General features: G+C 41.9%; 1 protein-coding gene and 1 long non-coding RNA gene across 11 annotated transcripts in view; one reads left to right on the forward strand and one right to left on the reverse strand.

Moving 5' to 3' along the window:
- dyrk1a (dual specificity tyrosine phosphorylation regulated kinase 1A) overlaps positions 1–16,122 on the reverse strand; it is a 103,248-nt gene that overhangs the window by 73,271 nt on the left and 13,855 nt on the right. For 2 of the 10 annotated variants that reach the window (XM_033032496.1, XM_033032491.1), the window contains exon 1: positions 9,621–9,631. The exons of the other annotated variants lie outside the window; for them this stretch is intronic. The gene's annotated coding sequence lies outside the window, so the exon portion shown is untranslated. Of the gene's footprint in view, positions 1–9,620; positions 9,632–16,122 lie in introns of those variants that run through there. 10 annotated transcript variants of the gene reach the window in all.
- Positions 5,738–13,832, forward strand: LOC116980350. Its single transcript, XR_004413940.1, has 3 exons — positions 5,738–5,773; positions 9,721–9,722; positions 13,822–13,832. It is a non-coding gene; the product is annotated as an uncharacterized LOC116980350 (long non-coding RNA).

Genomic DNA, 16,122 nt, shown 5'->3' on the forward strand with positions numbered 1-16,122 from the left:
TTCATCTCTCGTTACAAACAAAAAATCACTCCACTTTGAATTGATAAAAACGTGTTTGGCAATGTACACATAATAGTTTCCTATCAGATGGCACTCGCACACGAGTCAGTTTTATATTGTATTGTATTGTTGAGTGCTTGGTTCTACATATGGATTTTATAGTTTAGCTTTCCTTCTATCAAAAATCATCAGCTTCTACAAAGCTTCAACTAGGCTCTGCAAAATGTTAAATAATCATGTTAAAGTATTCTATCAATATTTACAAACAGGTCTGCTTACTACGTTTACTCAGTAAATCTGGACATGTATTAAACAATGTTAATTTACATCGCTTTATTCCTAGGTACATACAGCCAGGCTATAAGAAAATTTGCTCTGGATGCATATCAGAAACATGGTAGGATAATATAGAAAAATGTCCCATTCTGATCCTGATCTGATTTCACTATCCACAAAGGAGCCCTTACATGAATTGACATTCTGTGGAATACAACTCCCGTTGTGTCAAATCAAATTCAATAAATGTTTATTGGATCTCCAGGGAAAGTAATGAACTTATCTTACAAGATAACAGATTTGCCCATTTCTAGTGAAATTAAAAGATATCTGCGTAAACTTTGTTGGCTAAGATGTGGTCTCCACAGTGAAAGCTTTCAGAGGCCAGATTAACCACAGTATGAAGGGTCAACACAAAAATGAAAATATGCCATGCACCTGCAGTATGACAAGCAACATCAGTTACAGCTACAAATTTTAAATCATCTCTGCAAGGTATTTTTAGTCATGTAAGTGATCTAAATAAAACACTCACTATTAAAGAAACAAAGCAGTTTACAGTTACTGGAACATAATATTTGAACTAAAATGATTCCTGCTAACATTAAAGCAGCTTTCTAAATCATTTTCTTAAAGACTCCAGCCAACAAAATTCCACATCATTTCATAACTAAAGCAACATTTTGAAAGCACTGGATGTCCAGGTTGGTAAACTAATGGCCACCCTAGTGTGCAGGTGAGGTGGAAAAACAAATGGGATTAAATGTAGCATTGGTGTAAAATGCATGGTTGATGGTTGGCATGTACTCGGTGGGCCAAAAAACCTGTTTCTGTGCTGTCTGTTGCTCTGACTATAAATGCAGCAGTTTAAAAACAACTGTTTAAAAACAAAAGGTAACTCTCAATTTGGCATTTTAAATTAGAGCAAACTACTACTGTTCACCCACATTATTTGATTTATCACACCCATCCCCTAAATAAGAATGCCTTAGCTCAACCCAAAATATTTCTTCCCTTAACATAATTTATGATATTGGATTAATCTAATTGGACCTGAATGGTTAGTCACAATTAGAACTCATTGCGGACAAAGCAGATGACTGAAATTATTAATCCAATAATTTTGGAGTCTGCTTCAAAATATCACAGAATCCAAAAAGTATTTTCCAATAATATTTTGGTGACAATATCCAAAACACTTATCAGATAAAGTAAGTATGCTCATGTAGCTAGATACACAAGAATTACTTTAGGAACACAATTTTAGGAATATCTTGCATTTCAGGGCCTTGGACTGCTTGTTGGATATGAAATGCTCAATTATACTTTAAAATATTCTCAATCATAAATAGAACAGATAGAAAAGTGATCATTTAAATTCACCACGGGGTTTAGCATATGGCACATAGCAACATGCTCTATATTGTCTAAGGTAACATGCAATATGTTCTGTGGTTGGGAAATGTCATTACATACAAAATAATATTATTACAGTGGCATCCAATTTTGCTGCATTTATCTTTAATTCTTTTCATTTAATTTGAATGACTATATCAAAGTTGCAGAGTGAGAAAGACTATCAAAGAATACAACAGGATTCAGATCAGTGACAGATATGGGCAGAGATTTGGCAGTTTAACCTGAGCAAGTGTTGCACTTTGGGAGGTCAAAATGTAAGAAAGTATATAATTATTGGCAAGACCCTTAATAGCTTTGATGTTCAGCAGGAATTTATGATCCAAGTTCAAAGTTCCTTAAAGGTGGCAACACAAGTAGATAAATTGGTAAAGAAAATATATGGTATGCTTGCCTTCAGTGATCAAAGAATTGAATATAATCAGGTGGTCATGTTTACAAAATTTTCTAAACATGCTTTATAAAAGTTTGGCGAGGTCACATTTGGGGCAGTGTGTGTAGTTCTGGTCACCCCGTTAGAGGAAGGACATAGAAGCTGTAGAGAGGATGCAGAAGAGCTTTACCAGGATGCTGCCTTGATTTGAGAGTATTAGCCAAAATGGGCGGTTGGACAAACTTGAATTATTTTCTCTGGAGCGTTGGAGGTAAAGGAGAGCCTAACAAAAGTATATAAAATTATGAGGTGCGCAGTCAGAACCTTCTTCTCAGGATGCAAATGTCAAAGACTAGCGGGCATAGCTTTAAAGTGAGAGGAACTTGTTTAAAGGAGATGTGCTGAGCATTTGTTTTCCTTACACAGAAAATGGTGGGTACCAAGAACACTTTGCCAGAGGTGGTGGTGGAACCAGATACGATAATGGTATTTAAGAGGTTTTTCCATAGCTACATGGATCTGCAGGAAAAGGAGGAATCTGGATCACATGCATGCAGCGGAAATTAACTTAGCATCGTGTTAACTTGGCATCAGGGAGATTGTGGACCGAAGGGCCCGTTTCTGTGCTTTATAGTTCTATGTATGTTCTATTATTTGAAGCCTTAGCTCAAAAGCAATGTGATTACATGCAGTATCAAGAGCCATATTTAAATGCCTTAGTTTAATCAACATTATCCAAATGTTGTCAGATTCGTAAAATTTAATTAACAACCTGTCACCTCTTTCACAAGTTCATTATGCAGTACTCACGTACTGCATAAATACGTGGTACTCCACCTGCAACTGCTCGGACAGGAAGGCTCTGCAGATGGTAGTGAGGGGAGCAGAGAGGATCATTGGCGTCTCCCTACCCTCGGTACAAGAACTGTTCCAGAGCCGCTGTCTGAAAAAAGCTCAGAGAATTGCTAAGGACAAACTGCACCCCCTCCACATACACCTGGATCTCCTGCCATCAGGCAAGAGATATCGAAGCATCAAAGCCCGGACTACAAGACTGCTAAACAGCTTCCTACCACAGGCTGTGAGGCTGCTAAACAGTCACTCTGTACTCACAGCCACTTGATTCTGCGGCTGGCACGGACACTTTAATAACTGGCACTGGCCACTTTAATAACTGGCACTGGCCACTCAAATCAGCTGCCCCGGACATTTTTATGATTGGTTTATTGTATTTTAACGTTGTGTTTTACCTGCTTTTAACTATTTATACTGTTCCATCAGGGACTTGATTGTTTTTAGTGTTATTATGTGTGAAATGTTTTAAATTTCATGTGCGATGCTCCGCTATTCCCTGGGAAACGTCTTTTCATTTTGCACTGTACAACTGTTGCTTGCAAGATGACAATAAAGGTTGATTGATTGATTGATTGATTGATTGATTGATAAGTTCAAGGACTAATGAACATTATGGACATTCATTTGGCCCATCAAGTCTACCTGCCATTTCATCACGGCTGACCTATCCTTCCCTCTCCACCCCACCCTCCACCCTTCACCCCATAACCGGACACCCTTACCAATGAAGAATCTGCCAATTTCCATTAAAATATCCATTGACAGCCTCCACAGCCGTCTTTCCCCCTCCCACCCCAGTACGATCTTTGACGTCTTATATGTACAAAACTAATGTAATGGGAATTTAATAAATCAAAAATGTAATACTTTAAATGAAAATCAAAAGGTGACAATCTTAAAAGTGTATCCTCAATGAATAAGTCTTGGATGGCTTCACACAAGAAAAGTGATGGCATATTTCCTATTTGAGAAACTTAGCAGTATTTTGCAGACCTAGGACAAGGCAATGTTCAGGTCAAACAATACAAGTTATATTAAACCTGAATGATGAGCATAAATAAACTGTTGAAAGAACACAGCAGTTCAGCAGTATCTGCAGAAGGAAAAGGCATGCGTCAATGTTGTGAATCTAGAACTGGGCATCAGGACTGGGTGGTTGGGATGGGGGAAAGAGAAAAGTTAGGCCACAGTTAGAAGTGCTGATGAGGAGTAAAACTGGAGCTGGTGGGTGATAGGTGGAACCAGATGAGAAAAGAAATGATGGGCCGATGGAGTAGATGGGGGAGGGGATGAATGGGGGAAAAAGTGAACAAAGGGAGAGAGAACCCGGGTGGACTGGTGTGAGTGGGAAAGGAACACAGGTGTATGGGTGACCTAAACTCAAAACATTCCATGTTCATTCCATTGGGCGATTATCTGCCAAAACATAAGATGAGGATGGGAAGGGACAGATGTTGCACCTCCTGTTGTTAATGGGAAATGTGTCTGAGCATGGCGAGGTATAGGTGGGGAGCGATAAGCCGACCAGGGAGTCAGAGAGACCGTTTCTTGTGGAATGCAGAAAGGCAGGAGAGGGAAGGGAAGATTTGACTGGTGGTAGGATCCCTCGCAGCTGGTGGAACAGACAAATCTTCCCCTCCCCCCGCTCACGATCGTGCCATCATCCGCCATCGCACCGACCTCTCCACAACGCTGCCGAGTCCTTTCCCGAGGCCTCCGTGGTGCCGACCTGGGTCCCACCCGCAGGCTCCGACAGCCGCTCCGCCGACCTGGGCTCTGACCCGCGAGGCTAGGCACCTCCTACCAACTCACAAGGCCCAGGCTGGGCCTAAACCCTCTCCGCGGCGGCATCGAGATCGTGGAGCCTCGATAAAGGCCTCCAACCGCGTTCCCAGTCCGCAGCCGCGGGGCCTGGCAGGAAGCCTTCTGGCCGCATGACATGGCAAGAAGCCTTCTTTGGTTATTTGGAGTAACGTATTCATGTCACCATTCTGAATCAAAGCAGTTTTATAATCATGGTAAATAAAGGTTTATGGTCATATTTGAATTAACAAGTTATGAAAAATATGCTTGGAGCTTTCCAAATACTCAAAGGTCTCCATTACAGTTTGCAACCACTCGATTTTTTGAATGAAAGACAAGAGGGTCATGACCAAAGGACAATACTCATCAGGCTGGAAGTCTGATCAGTGGCGATCCGTAGGGATCTGTGCAGGGATTGTGCTGTTTGTGATATATATAAATGGCTTGGTGGCAAACCATTAGATGGGTTAAGGTGAGTAAGTTTGCACATGACACTAAGATTGATGGAGTCTCAGACAGTGAGTAAAGCTGTCAAGGTATACAGTGGAATACAGATCAGCTACAGAAATGGGCAGAGAAATGGCAAATTGGCAGATGGAGTTTAATCGGAGCAAATCCAAGATGTTGTAATTTAGGAGATCAAATGTAAGAGAAAAATATACAATAGAGCATTGATGTACAAAGGGATCTTGTCCAAAACCATAACTCCCTTAAAGTGGCAACAAAAGAGATAGAGTGGTAAAGTAGGCATATGGCATGCATAGGTTGTGGTATTGTGTGCAAAAGTTAGAAAGTCATGACGCAGCTTTATTTATACTGCATTGGTTAGGCCGCATTTGGCGTAACGCATCCTGATCTGATCTCATTACAGGAAGGATGTGGAGGCTCTGGAAAGGGTGCAGAGGTTGTTTACCAGAATTATGTTTGGATTAGGGAGTATTAGCTACAGGACAGACTTGGGTTGTTTTCACTGCGTTGCTGGAGGTTGCAGGAAAACCCGAGTTAAGCTTATAACATAATGAGAAGGTATAGAACAGGGGGTGAGGACGCGTTGCCAGCGGTGTTGGTTGAGGCAGATATAATAGTGGCATTTGAGACACTTTTGGAAAAGCTTATGGTATTAGGAGAATGGATTATGTACAGGGAGGTCTTGGCACAAACATTGGGGGTTCGGCACAAACATTGGGGGTTCTTGTGCTGCAGATTGGTGCTCTATATTTTATCTCTTCTTTCAACCACAAGGTGCTGAGATACCCGTATGCATTCTCTCAAGATAATGTTTTGAATCTAAATCCCAAAATTTCTATTGCAAACATAACACATAAAATACTGAACGATGCACCATAGCTGATAGTTTTAAGTTTTAAAAAGTTTCATCTTTCTAATCTACTCTCTAAATACTTCTGTTTGCAGCAGTCATTGAAGATACAGATAACCTTCATTGATTAAGTAGGCATAGGTATCTTTTACCCAAGTAAGATCTGTTACCTATTTTTGCTAATTTAAATGAAGCATTTGTTCTTTATTACATTGTTGGTGCTCTAAAAGGACATGTCACCCATGATAATACATCAAAATAGACTTGCACCAGAATACAACCTGGACTTATTTCAAAAGAAATACAGTAGTGAATACACTTTTCTGAAAGCACGTTGAATGGAGCTAACGTTTGTACAGATTCCACAGTATTTTGTAAAAGGAGAATGAGTCTCTAGTAATTTATTTATTCATTTTGCCACCATGCAACCTGTCATCTCATTTACATGCAAAAAATATTTTTCCCGTTAAGGATATCTATTCACCACATAACAATTTAGAGCGATCAAATATTTTCACAAAACCATGACATATTCAGAAAGTGAACTTCCATACTGATGCGATGAATGTTCATCAAAATGGAACACTGTCATTTATGGAGTAAAACAAGCATTCAGCGCACCATTCTCATGTCCCTTTTTTTTGTTTTAAATTTGGCAATTGTGAACCACATTTACGAGACAATAGAGACTGCGAATGCTAGAATTTTTAGCATGAAACAAAGTACTGGAAGAACTCAGTGGGTCAGGTAGCATCTGCGGAGAGAAATGGATTCTGATGAAGGGTCGAGACACACAACGGCATCTGTCCATTTCCCTCTAGATTCTGCCCGGCCAGCTGGGTTCCGCTCGCACATAAGAGTTCATACATGAATTTGTTAAACCAATATGTACGTTTCACAGTCAGCGGAACTTCAGAAAGTAAATGAAGATCGTGATTAGAACTTATGTATCAGCGTGCTTTTCCAATGCACCATCATAAATTAACTCGGGTAAGTATTATTTTCCAATTTGTAAGCTATAAGCTTTGTAAGCAATTTGTAAGTTCACAGTTAAAATAAAATGTGACTAATGCATTATGATCCAGAACTAAAATGCAGGGTATGTGAGTACTCAGGAAAATGACAATAAAGATATACTATACTATACTATAACATAACTATAAAGTCAAAATTTTATAAAAGTTTTCTTGTTTTTTTCTTTTGTTGCTCTGATCACAAATACTTTCCTACTAATACTTTCCTATTTGGCTCTATCTTCTGCACCACAAATCTGCATTTCCAGTGCCATGTTTAAAGTCTTGGCAGATTTCTTGAAGCATGTGGCAAGGAATTGGTACTTTTCAATGGGGCTTCCTTGGTGCTACTGAACAAATATTGGTTAATTAAAAAAAATATATCAATGATAATAAAATCAATACAGAATATCCAATGTCTGCATTCTGACATTATGTCAATATTCATCGCATGCCCGTCTATCAAAATATCATGGCATGGCTAGCCAATGCCACCAGTTATAAATATAGATTCAAGGTAATGATATCCACCCTGCCCTCAAAAGAACTGGAAAAGACACTGGAGTTTCCTTCGAAACGGAAAGCCAACAATTATGAATCAATGATTAAAAGTCTCTTGAAATACAAAAGGATGAAAGAACACTCTTCATTTACAAATTAGCATCAAAGTGCACTGACATTTTTTCCAAGACAAATCTATAAAGCAATGTTAAAATCAATGATTGTCTGAATCAATAATGACGCAATATTTTTCACACAATCTAAATTGTTATGCTTTTCCCGTGATTTTACCTTCATTTCTGTATCTGGAAGGTTACTGAGATATTTGAGAAAACATCCTCAAAGCTAACCACAGGTTTTAAATTGCACATATGAATAGCCTTTAATATCCCGCTGCTTGAACAGGTCACGCTTTTGAAATGAAATTTAAGATTATACATAGGTTATTGCACGATGGTGTATACTCTCATTAGAGCAGCTAAAATTTCACAACTGACACCCAACTTGTGAAAGAAAAACTAAAGGGCCTGTCCCACTTACGCGACTTTCGGCACCCGTCACTGTCACAGCAGGTCGCCGAAAAATTTCAAAATGTTGAAAATCCAGCGGCGACCAGAAAAAGGTACAACTCTTTGGGTGACTACTCACGACCATACAGACGTCACCCCGTGATGTTCCCGATGTTGGGGGAGTCCAGAACCAGGGGCCACAATTTAAGAATAAGGGGTAAGCCATTTAGAACGGAGATGAGGAAAACGTTGTGAATCTGTGGAATTCTCTGCCTCAGAAGGCAGTGGAGCCAATTCTCTGAATGCTTTCAAGAAAGAGTTGGATAGAGCTCTTAAAGATAGGTGGGTCAGGGAATATGGGGAAAAGGCAGGAACGGGGTACTGAGTGTGGATGATCAGCCATGATCACAATGAATGGCAGTGCTGGCTCGAAGGGCTGAATGGCCTACTCCTGCACCTATTGTCTAAATGGCCTCCCCTTTAATTGCTTAGACTGTGGCTCCTGGTTCTAGACTCTCCCAACATTGGTAACATTTTTCCTGCATGTAGCTTTTATAGAAACATAAAATTATAAGATATCCTCTCATCCTTCTAAATTCATGTGAATACAAGCCCAGTCTTTCCAATCTTTCCTCATATGGCAGTTCTGGCATCCCGGGAATTAACCTTGTGAACCTACACCGCACAGCCTCAATAGCAAGGATGTCCTTCCTCAAATTAGGAGACTAAAACTGCACACAATACTCCAGATGTGGTCTCACCAGGGCCCTGTACAACTGCAGAAAGACCTCTTTACTCCTATACTCAAATCCTCTCGTTATGAAGGCCAACATGCCATTAGCTTTCTTCACTGCCTGCTGTACCTGCATGTTCGTAAGTAATCTTGTGTTCGAGAAATTCGCATTAGAAAAATTGTTTTGATGGGAAAAAGGGGGTTACGAGCAAGAGTTTCAGACTCACGATAACAACGTTTTCCCTCCAGTATTTTCAAAAACAATAGGTCTTTTAAATAGTTTTATGTTTAATTTTGTTACTATAAGCTAAAATATTGAAGTCTGCATGTTATGTTGTTTAACGCAGCAAGCAATCGCTTCAATTGGCACTTGGGCAATACAAGAAAGTGCTTATTTACAGTTCCGATTACTGTGGGGGAGGTTAAATAGAAACAATTTTTCTCTGGACTTTTTATGCAAGAGAGCTTTTTTTCCTGCAAGTCAGTTTTCTTTGTGCTGTTCAAAGAAACTTTAAAGTAGACCTGTAGTTTCTGATCAAAAGAGAGTTATATCCTTTTCAGCTCAAATTATACAAATACTTGGTCTTCCAGTTTGCAGGTGACCTTACTCTGACAGTGGAGGAGACAGAGGACAGACAAGTTGGTATGGGAATGGAACCAGGAAGAACTGCAAGTCAAGTCAACTTTATTTGTCACATACACATACAAGATGTGCAGTGAAATGAAAGTGGCAATGCCTGCGGATTGTGCAAAAACTACAGAACAAAATAGAACAGAATCAGTATTTACATGTTAGAAAATATATATTTTTTAAAGACACAACACAACAGCAAATCAGTACAGTAAATTAGTCCCTGGTGAGATAAGAGTTTACTTGGAAGAAACTCCGTCTCATCCTCTGTTTTCACAGCATGACAGTGGAGGCGTTTGCCTGACCATAGCAGTTGGAACAGTCCGTTACTGGGGTGGTAGGGTTCCCCATAATGTTGCTGGCTCTGGATCTGCACCTTCTGGTGTATAGGTCCTGCAGGGGGGGGGGGGGTCTCAAATTCTGCTTGAGTAGGCTATAGCCCAATAGCATAAAGATTGAATTCTCTCATTTCAAATACGCCTCCCTCCTTCTAATCTACCCAATTGCCCCCAATCCCTTACATACTATACATTCCATTCCACTCCCCCTCCGTCACCCAGTTCCTTTCCCTTCCTCCACGTACTCCAACCACAGATCTGCCACTGCACTCTACCCCTGCACTCTTCCACTCATCATCCTTCCTTCTGGTTCTACATATCGCTCTCCACCTCCTTTACTCTCCATCTCCCTTCCTGATCAGATTCCACAAATTTCACCCTATTGTCTTCTCCACTTATCTCTAGCCTTGGTTACTAATTCCACCCATCTCTCCCTCACCTGACTCATCTCCCAATCAGCCATCTCATCTCAACTCGATCAGTGTAAAGTGGATCCCGACCCAAAATGTCACCTGTCATGTAACAAAATCTTATGATCAAATGATTCATGGCTTGCACTTTATGCACATCAAGAAATAATTCATGAAAAAAACTCAATACCTTAATTAGACTGATAGAAAACTTGTACATAAATTTGTTTCATCCTCGGAGAATCTTCTGATTTGCATAGGTTTGTGGAACTGAATGGTCAAATACCAATAAGCAAGTTCGGTATTCTGACTGCGCATGCCTGGGTCAAAGGTCACTATGCATAAACATTGCTGGAAAGCAGTGGAGCAGTGTACATAGACACCTTCATTTCTTCTGTTTTTTCCAGCTTTGATTCTTCTAGGTAAGAAAATACTGCTTTCAAACTGAATTCATTGTCATTATTTCGTCATTTTTTATTGCTTTATGCTTTGATGAGTGAGAGAGATCGTGCTCGTCCATGATCGGGGTCGGTCCATGGTCTCCGGCGCTGCTGAGTTGCTGTTGGGCCGTCCACATCCCCTCCCGGGTGTCCCGTCCCTATCCGGGGGCGGCCGGAGGTGTCGGGCCGGGCAAGCAGCCGGCACGGGAGGAAGGCAGCTGAGTAGCTGCAGCGCTTTGTGTGTATCCCCGTTGATGGCTGGTGCTCGGCTTTCGCCGGGGAGGTTGGGCGGAGGCCGCTGGCACTCACGCTGGCTGTGGGCCTGGGGCCGCAGGTGTCGTCGGTCCACGGCTGTCGTTTGGTCCGGCGGGACAGGGGGAGTTGAACTGGGGTGGCGCTTCTTCTCCGCGCTGGCTGTGGGCTTGGGGTTGCTGGTGTCGTGGGTCCAGGGCTGTCGGTTGGCCTGGCGGGACAGGGGGAGTTGAGCTGGGGTGGTGCTTCTTCTCCGTGCTGGCTGTGGGCCTGGGGTCGCTGGTATCGTCGGCCCGGGGGTGTCGGTTGGCCGGGCGGAGTTGAACTGGGGTTGGCGCTTCTTCTCCACGCTGGCTGTGGGCCTGGGGCCGCTGGTGTCGTCGGTCGGACGTCTCTGGCCGCCACCCCGGGCAGGGATGGGACACTCGGGGGGAGGGGAGGATGAGTAGTTGACCATTCATGGGAGTCTCTCTGAATCAAGAATTTCACTGCTCATTCGTATACATAGATGAGGCTGAAGAATTCCATTGCCTTGAAATTAGCAGAATAGTGAAAATCGACGCAGAAACGATCATTGTTGTATTCCACTCTGGTTCACAAGATTGATCCCTGGGATGGCGGGACTGTCATATGAGGAAAGATTGAAAAGACTAGGCTTGTATTCACTGGAGTTTAGAAGGATGAGGGGGAATCTTATAGAAACATATAAAATTATAAAAGGACTGGACAAGTTAGTTGCAGGAAAAATGTTCCCAATGTTGGGCAATTCCAGAACCAGGGGCCAGTCTTAGAATAAAGGGGAGGCCATTTAAGACTGAGGTGAGAAAAAACTTTTTTACACAGAGTTGTGAATTTGTTTTTGATGGCAATCTGTTCGATGACATTGAGCTTGTCGGTGGTAAGGCCTTCAACATTGAGCTGCAGTAGCGCTAAACCTCGACAGTTGGCGCCATTTAATGGTGCCGCCTGGCCTGGGGAGGCATGGCTTTTAGCGGTCTGCAGACGCGGTAAAGACATTGGTTTCACTTTGTGGGCTTATGAGCCTGTAAGCTACTCATGGAGGATGCCGCGTAGAAGCTGTCTTTGTCTCATAGTCACCAGTTGCCCCAAACACTGGCCACCGAATGGTGAACGAGGTCTGATTGACCTGGACGATGACACGTTGGCCTGGCTCGCCTCAACGGAGCTGCAGGTCCAAGCGACATACGACAGAAGCAGAAGAAGTTGTGAATTCGTGGAATTCCCTGCCACAGAGGGCAGTGGAGGCCAAATCACTGGATGGATTTAAGAGAGAGTTAGATAGAGCTCTAGGGGCTGGTGGAGTCAGGGGATATGGGGAGAAAGCAGGCACGGGTTATTGATTGGGGAGGATCAGCCATGATCACAATGAATGGCGGTGCTGGTTCGAAGGGCCAAATGGCCTCCTCCTGCACCTATTTTCTATGCTCAGCCTCCTCTTGAACATCAAAAAAACGAAGGAGCTGATCATGGACTTTAGGAGGGCACATCATCCGAGGACGTACACTCCATTGAGGATAAATGGGGATCCTGTGGATAGGGTGAACTGTTTTAAATATCTGGGAGTCCACATCTCCGAGGATATGACATGGGCATCACACGCCTCAGCACTCGTGAGTAAGGCAAGGCAGCGCCTTTACCACCTCAGACAATTGAGGAAATTCAGAGTGTCTCCGAGGATCCTCCAGTGCTTCTACGCAGCGGCGGTGGAACGCATCTTGTCCGGGAACATTACCATCTGGTTTGGGAATTGCTCTGCCAAGGACAAGAAGGCTCTGCAGAGAGTAGTGCATTCGGCCGAACGCACTATGGGAACTTCACTTGCCCCCCTGCAGGAACTATACATCAGGAGGTGCAACTCCAGAGCCAACAATATCATGAGTGACCCCTTCCACCCCTGCAACGGACTGTTCCAGCTGCTACGGTCAGGCAAACGCCTCCGTTGCCATGCGGTGAGAACGGAGAGGTTGAGAAGGAGTTTCTTCCCAGAGGCCATTCGGACTGTAAACGCCTATCTCACCAGGGACTAACTCTACTGAACGTTTTTCCTTCCATTATTTATTATGTAAAAGAATATGTGTGTTATGATTGTGTTTATAGTTTGTTTGGTTGTTTGGTTGTTTGTCTTTTGCACAAAAGTCCACGAGCATTGCCACTTTCATTTCACTGCACATCTCGTATGTGTACGTGACAAATAAACTTGACTTGACTTGTTTTCTATGTCTATGTTTTCTATGTTATGTAGAGTATGTTGTTGGTGGCAGCAATTAAATCCCAGGTACGAACCATTTCACCTCTTTCCAAATGTCCATCATTAGAGATATGCAGAAATAATAGAAAAAAGTAAAAATGGAAACAAATTGAAAGAAATATATGCATTTGCTAAACTACTAGTGAATGACAACCAGCAACCCCATTCAAATTAATGAAGAGACTGGCAAAGTGTTTCCAGGACATCGAATCTGCAACTTACTACACACAACGGTATACACAGGGGAAGACTAGAGGACAGGTGCATATGTATCTGGTCTCCAATGCATGCCCAGCTTTCAAATTGTAGGGTGCTGGCCTGGGAAGTCCAGAAGGTACTGCCACACATGTTGCAGCAAGAGCCAGTTGCCTATAGTAATGCTGATAAGCTGTCAGCACCTTCCAAATACATCAATATTCTCTACACAAATACCACCTGGCTTGTTAATTATTTTCAATATATCTGATTTTTTTCAGATATCATCAAGAAACTGAAGTATATCATCTTTAAACATTGTGTGTGTTCTATTCCCATCTTCTGTGTGCAAAAAAACGTAAAAGGACAAAAATATACTGGAATAATAAATACATGGAGGTTTGGGAGGAGGAAGATAGATCGTGGGATATTGAGCAGGAAATATGGTGATATAGAGACATAGCATAATGCTGCACACCAATACCAAAGTAAAACACAAATAAACCCATAAATATATGAAAAGAGAGGAAGTACACCTGGCAGGCAAAGGGAGAGACTGTATGCCTAGTGGGTAGGGGTGGAGAGTCATATCCAGTCTGCCTTCTGAAGAACCGAAAAGGACACTTCAGTTTCCACTTAAATGGAAAGTCACCAATAACAAATCAATGATGAAATACAATTGATGAATGTACACCCTTCTTTCACAGAATTTTCTTGAATGAGACATTTTCTGGGAAAACTTCCGTTGTCCTTAACTTCCTGTCGGTGGTGGGGGGGTGGTACAATGGTAGAGATGCCTGGGTTCGAACCTGACCTTGGGTGGTGTCTGTATGGAGTTTGTGGGTTCCCTCCAGTTTGCTCACACACTTCAGTCATGCAGGTTCATTGGCTTTGGTCAAAATTGTCCCGATTGTGTGAAGAAAAGTGTTAGTATACAGGGTGATTGATGGTCGGCGCAGACTTGGTGGGCCGAAGCGCCTGTTTCCGTGCTGTTTCTCTAAAGTCTAAAGTATATTGATTACTTTATCTATAAGGAGTTGCCAAGCATAATTCATTGGAAAGTTCTCTGCTACAGGGAGCAATCAACAAAATGGTTAGGTTGTGATAAAGGTGAAGAACAGATCTATCACAACAATAAGATAATACATTTGGAAAGAACAAACAAAGATGACACAAGCAAATGGTAGAATACTAAAGGGTGAGAAGTCAAAGGATTTTGAAGCCCGTGTCCACTAAACCTAACCCTAAAGAAAGACTGGATAGACTTGGTTTATACTCTCTAGAATTTAGGAGATTGAGAGGGGATCTTATAGAAACTTACAAAATTCTTAAGGGGTTGGACAGGCTAGATGCAGGAAGATTGCTCCCGATGTTGGGGAAGTCCAGGACAAGGGGTCACAGCTTAAGGATAAGGGGGAAATCCTTTAAAACCGAGATGAGAAGAACTTTTTTCACACAGAGAGTGGTGAATCTCTGGAACTCCCTGCCACAGAGGGTAGTCGAGGCCAGTTCATTGGCTATATTTAAGAGGGAGTTAGATGTGGCCCTTGTGGCTAAGGGGATCAGAGGGTATGGAGAGAAGGCAGGTACGGGAGACTGAGTTGGATGATCAGCCATGATCATATTGAATGGCGGTGCAGGCTCGAAGGGCCGAATGGCCTACTCCTGCACCTAATTTCTATGTTTCTATGTTTCTAAAGGTAACGGGACAGGTAATTTACGACTCAAGGGATCATGCTATGTACACCGATTCCATTCACCGCATGACATGAAGGATGTGACAGGTACACTATTTCAGGTCGTCCTATTGAAACAATTATGAGTTTCATGGGACTTGAAATGGGTAGATGCTTAAAGAAAGTTTCCCCCAGTGGTTAACCTTGAACTAAGGTGCATAATTTCAGAATAAAGGGTCATCCGTTTATTCGAATTAAGTGGAGGAATTTTCTCACAAAACACTGTGACTTGAGAATTTGCCTTGGCAATGAACTGTGGAGGCTGATTCACTAAATATATTCATAGCCTAAATCAATTTTTAGTTCATAGTGGATTTAAGGATGATAGAACTGACAACTAAGTACAGCTGAGGTCAAGATTTGATCAACCATAACCTTATTGAATGACAGAGCAGACTCGTGGCCTATTCCTGCTTCAATATCTAATGTGTTTAGGCATGGTGACAATTAGAAATAAGAAAAGTTGACACTTGTGAAGACTGAGAAGAAATGTAATTGAAATATGAGACCAGGAGAGTGAAAAGGGACATTTTCCTTGACAGAGAGTAATATGCAAGATGTCAAAGTGTAAGTTAAATTAGTTAAGAGGAACAGAGTGGGTCAACAACACACTGGCCATTGGTTTGGATGAGGCTGAAAACCCCATCACAATTCAAAACAATCTTGTGTGTGCATTTAAAGAGCACTATCTTACAAGACTGTAAGCCAAGAGCTAGGTAGTGGGTGTAACCTAATAGCCCCGTCTTTCGACATATGGTGACGAAGGTCTATTGCCTCCTCCGATCCTACTAATTTCTAGGCTTCTATGATAAAACTTTGGGAATATAAATTCTAATAAACAAACATTTACAGATTTCCGAACACATTAATCTTTTTTCAAAATGGATTTTCATCAAACACCTACATCCATGATGTGGGACCGAAGGGGTTGGCGGGTTATTTTCGCAACTATGCATAAGTTCTGTTTGCAACACTGAAACTAAGTAGTTATAACATTTATAATATTTACCACCAAATTGTCTTTGTTTGGAAAAATACATATGAGCACATCTTC

This window comes from Amblyraja radiata, chromosome 14, assembly GCF_010909765.2.
Source record: "Amblyraja radiata isolate CabotCenter1 chromosome 14, sAmbRad1.1.pri, whole genome shotgun sequence".
Taxonomy (NCBI): Eukaryota; Metazoa; Chordata; class Chondrichthyes; order Rajiformes; family Rajidae; genus Amblyraja; species Amblyraja radiata.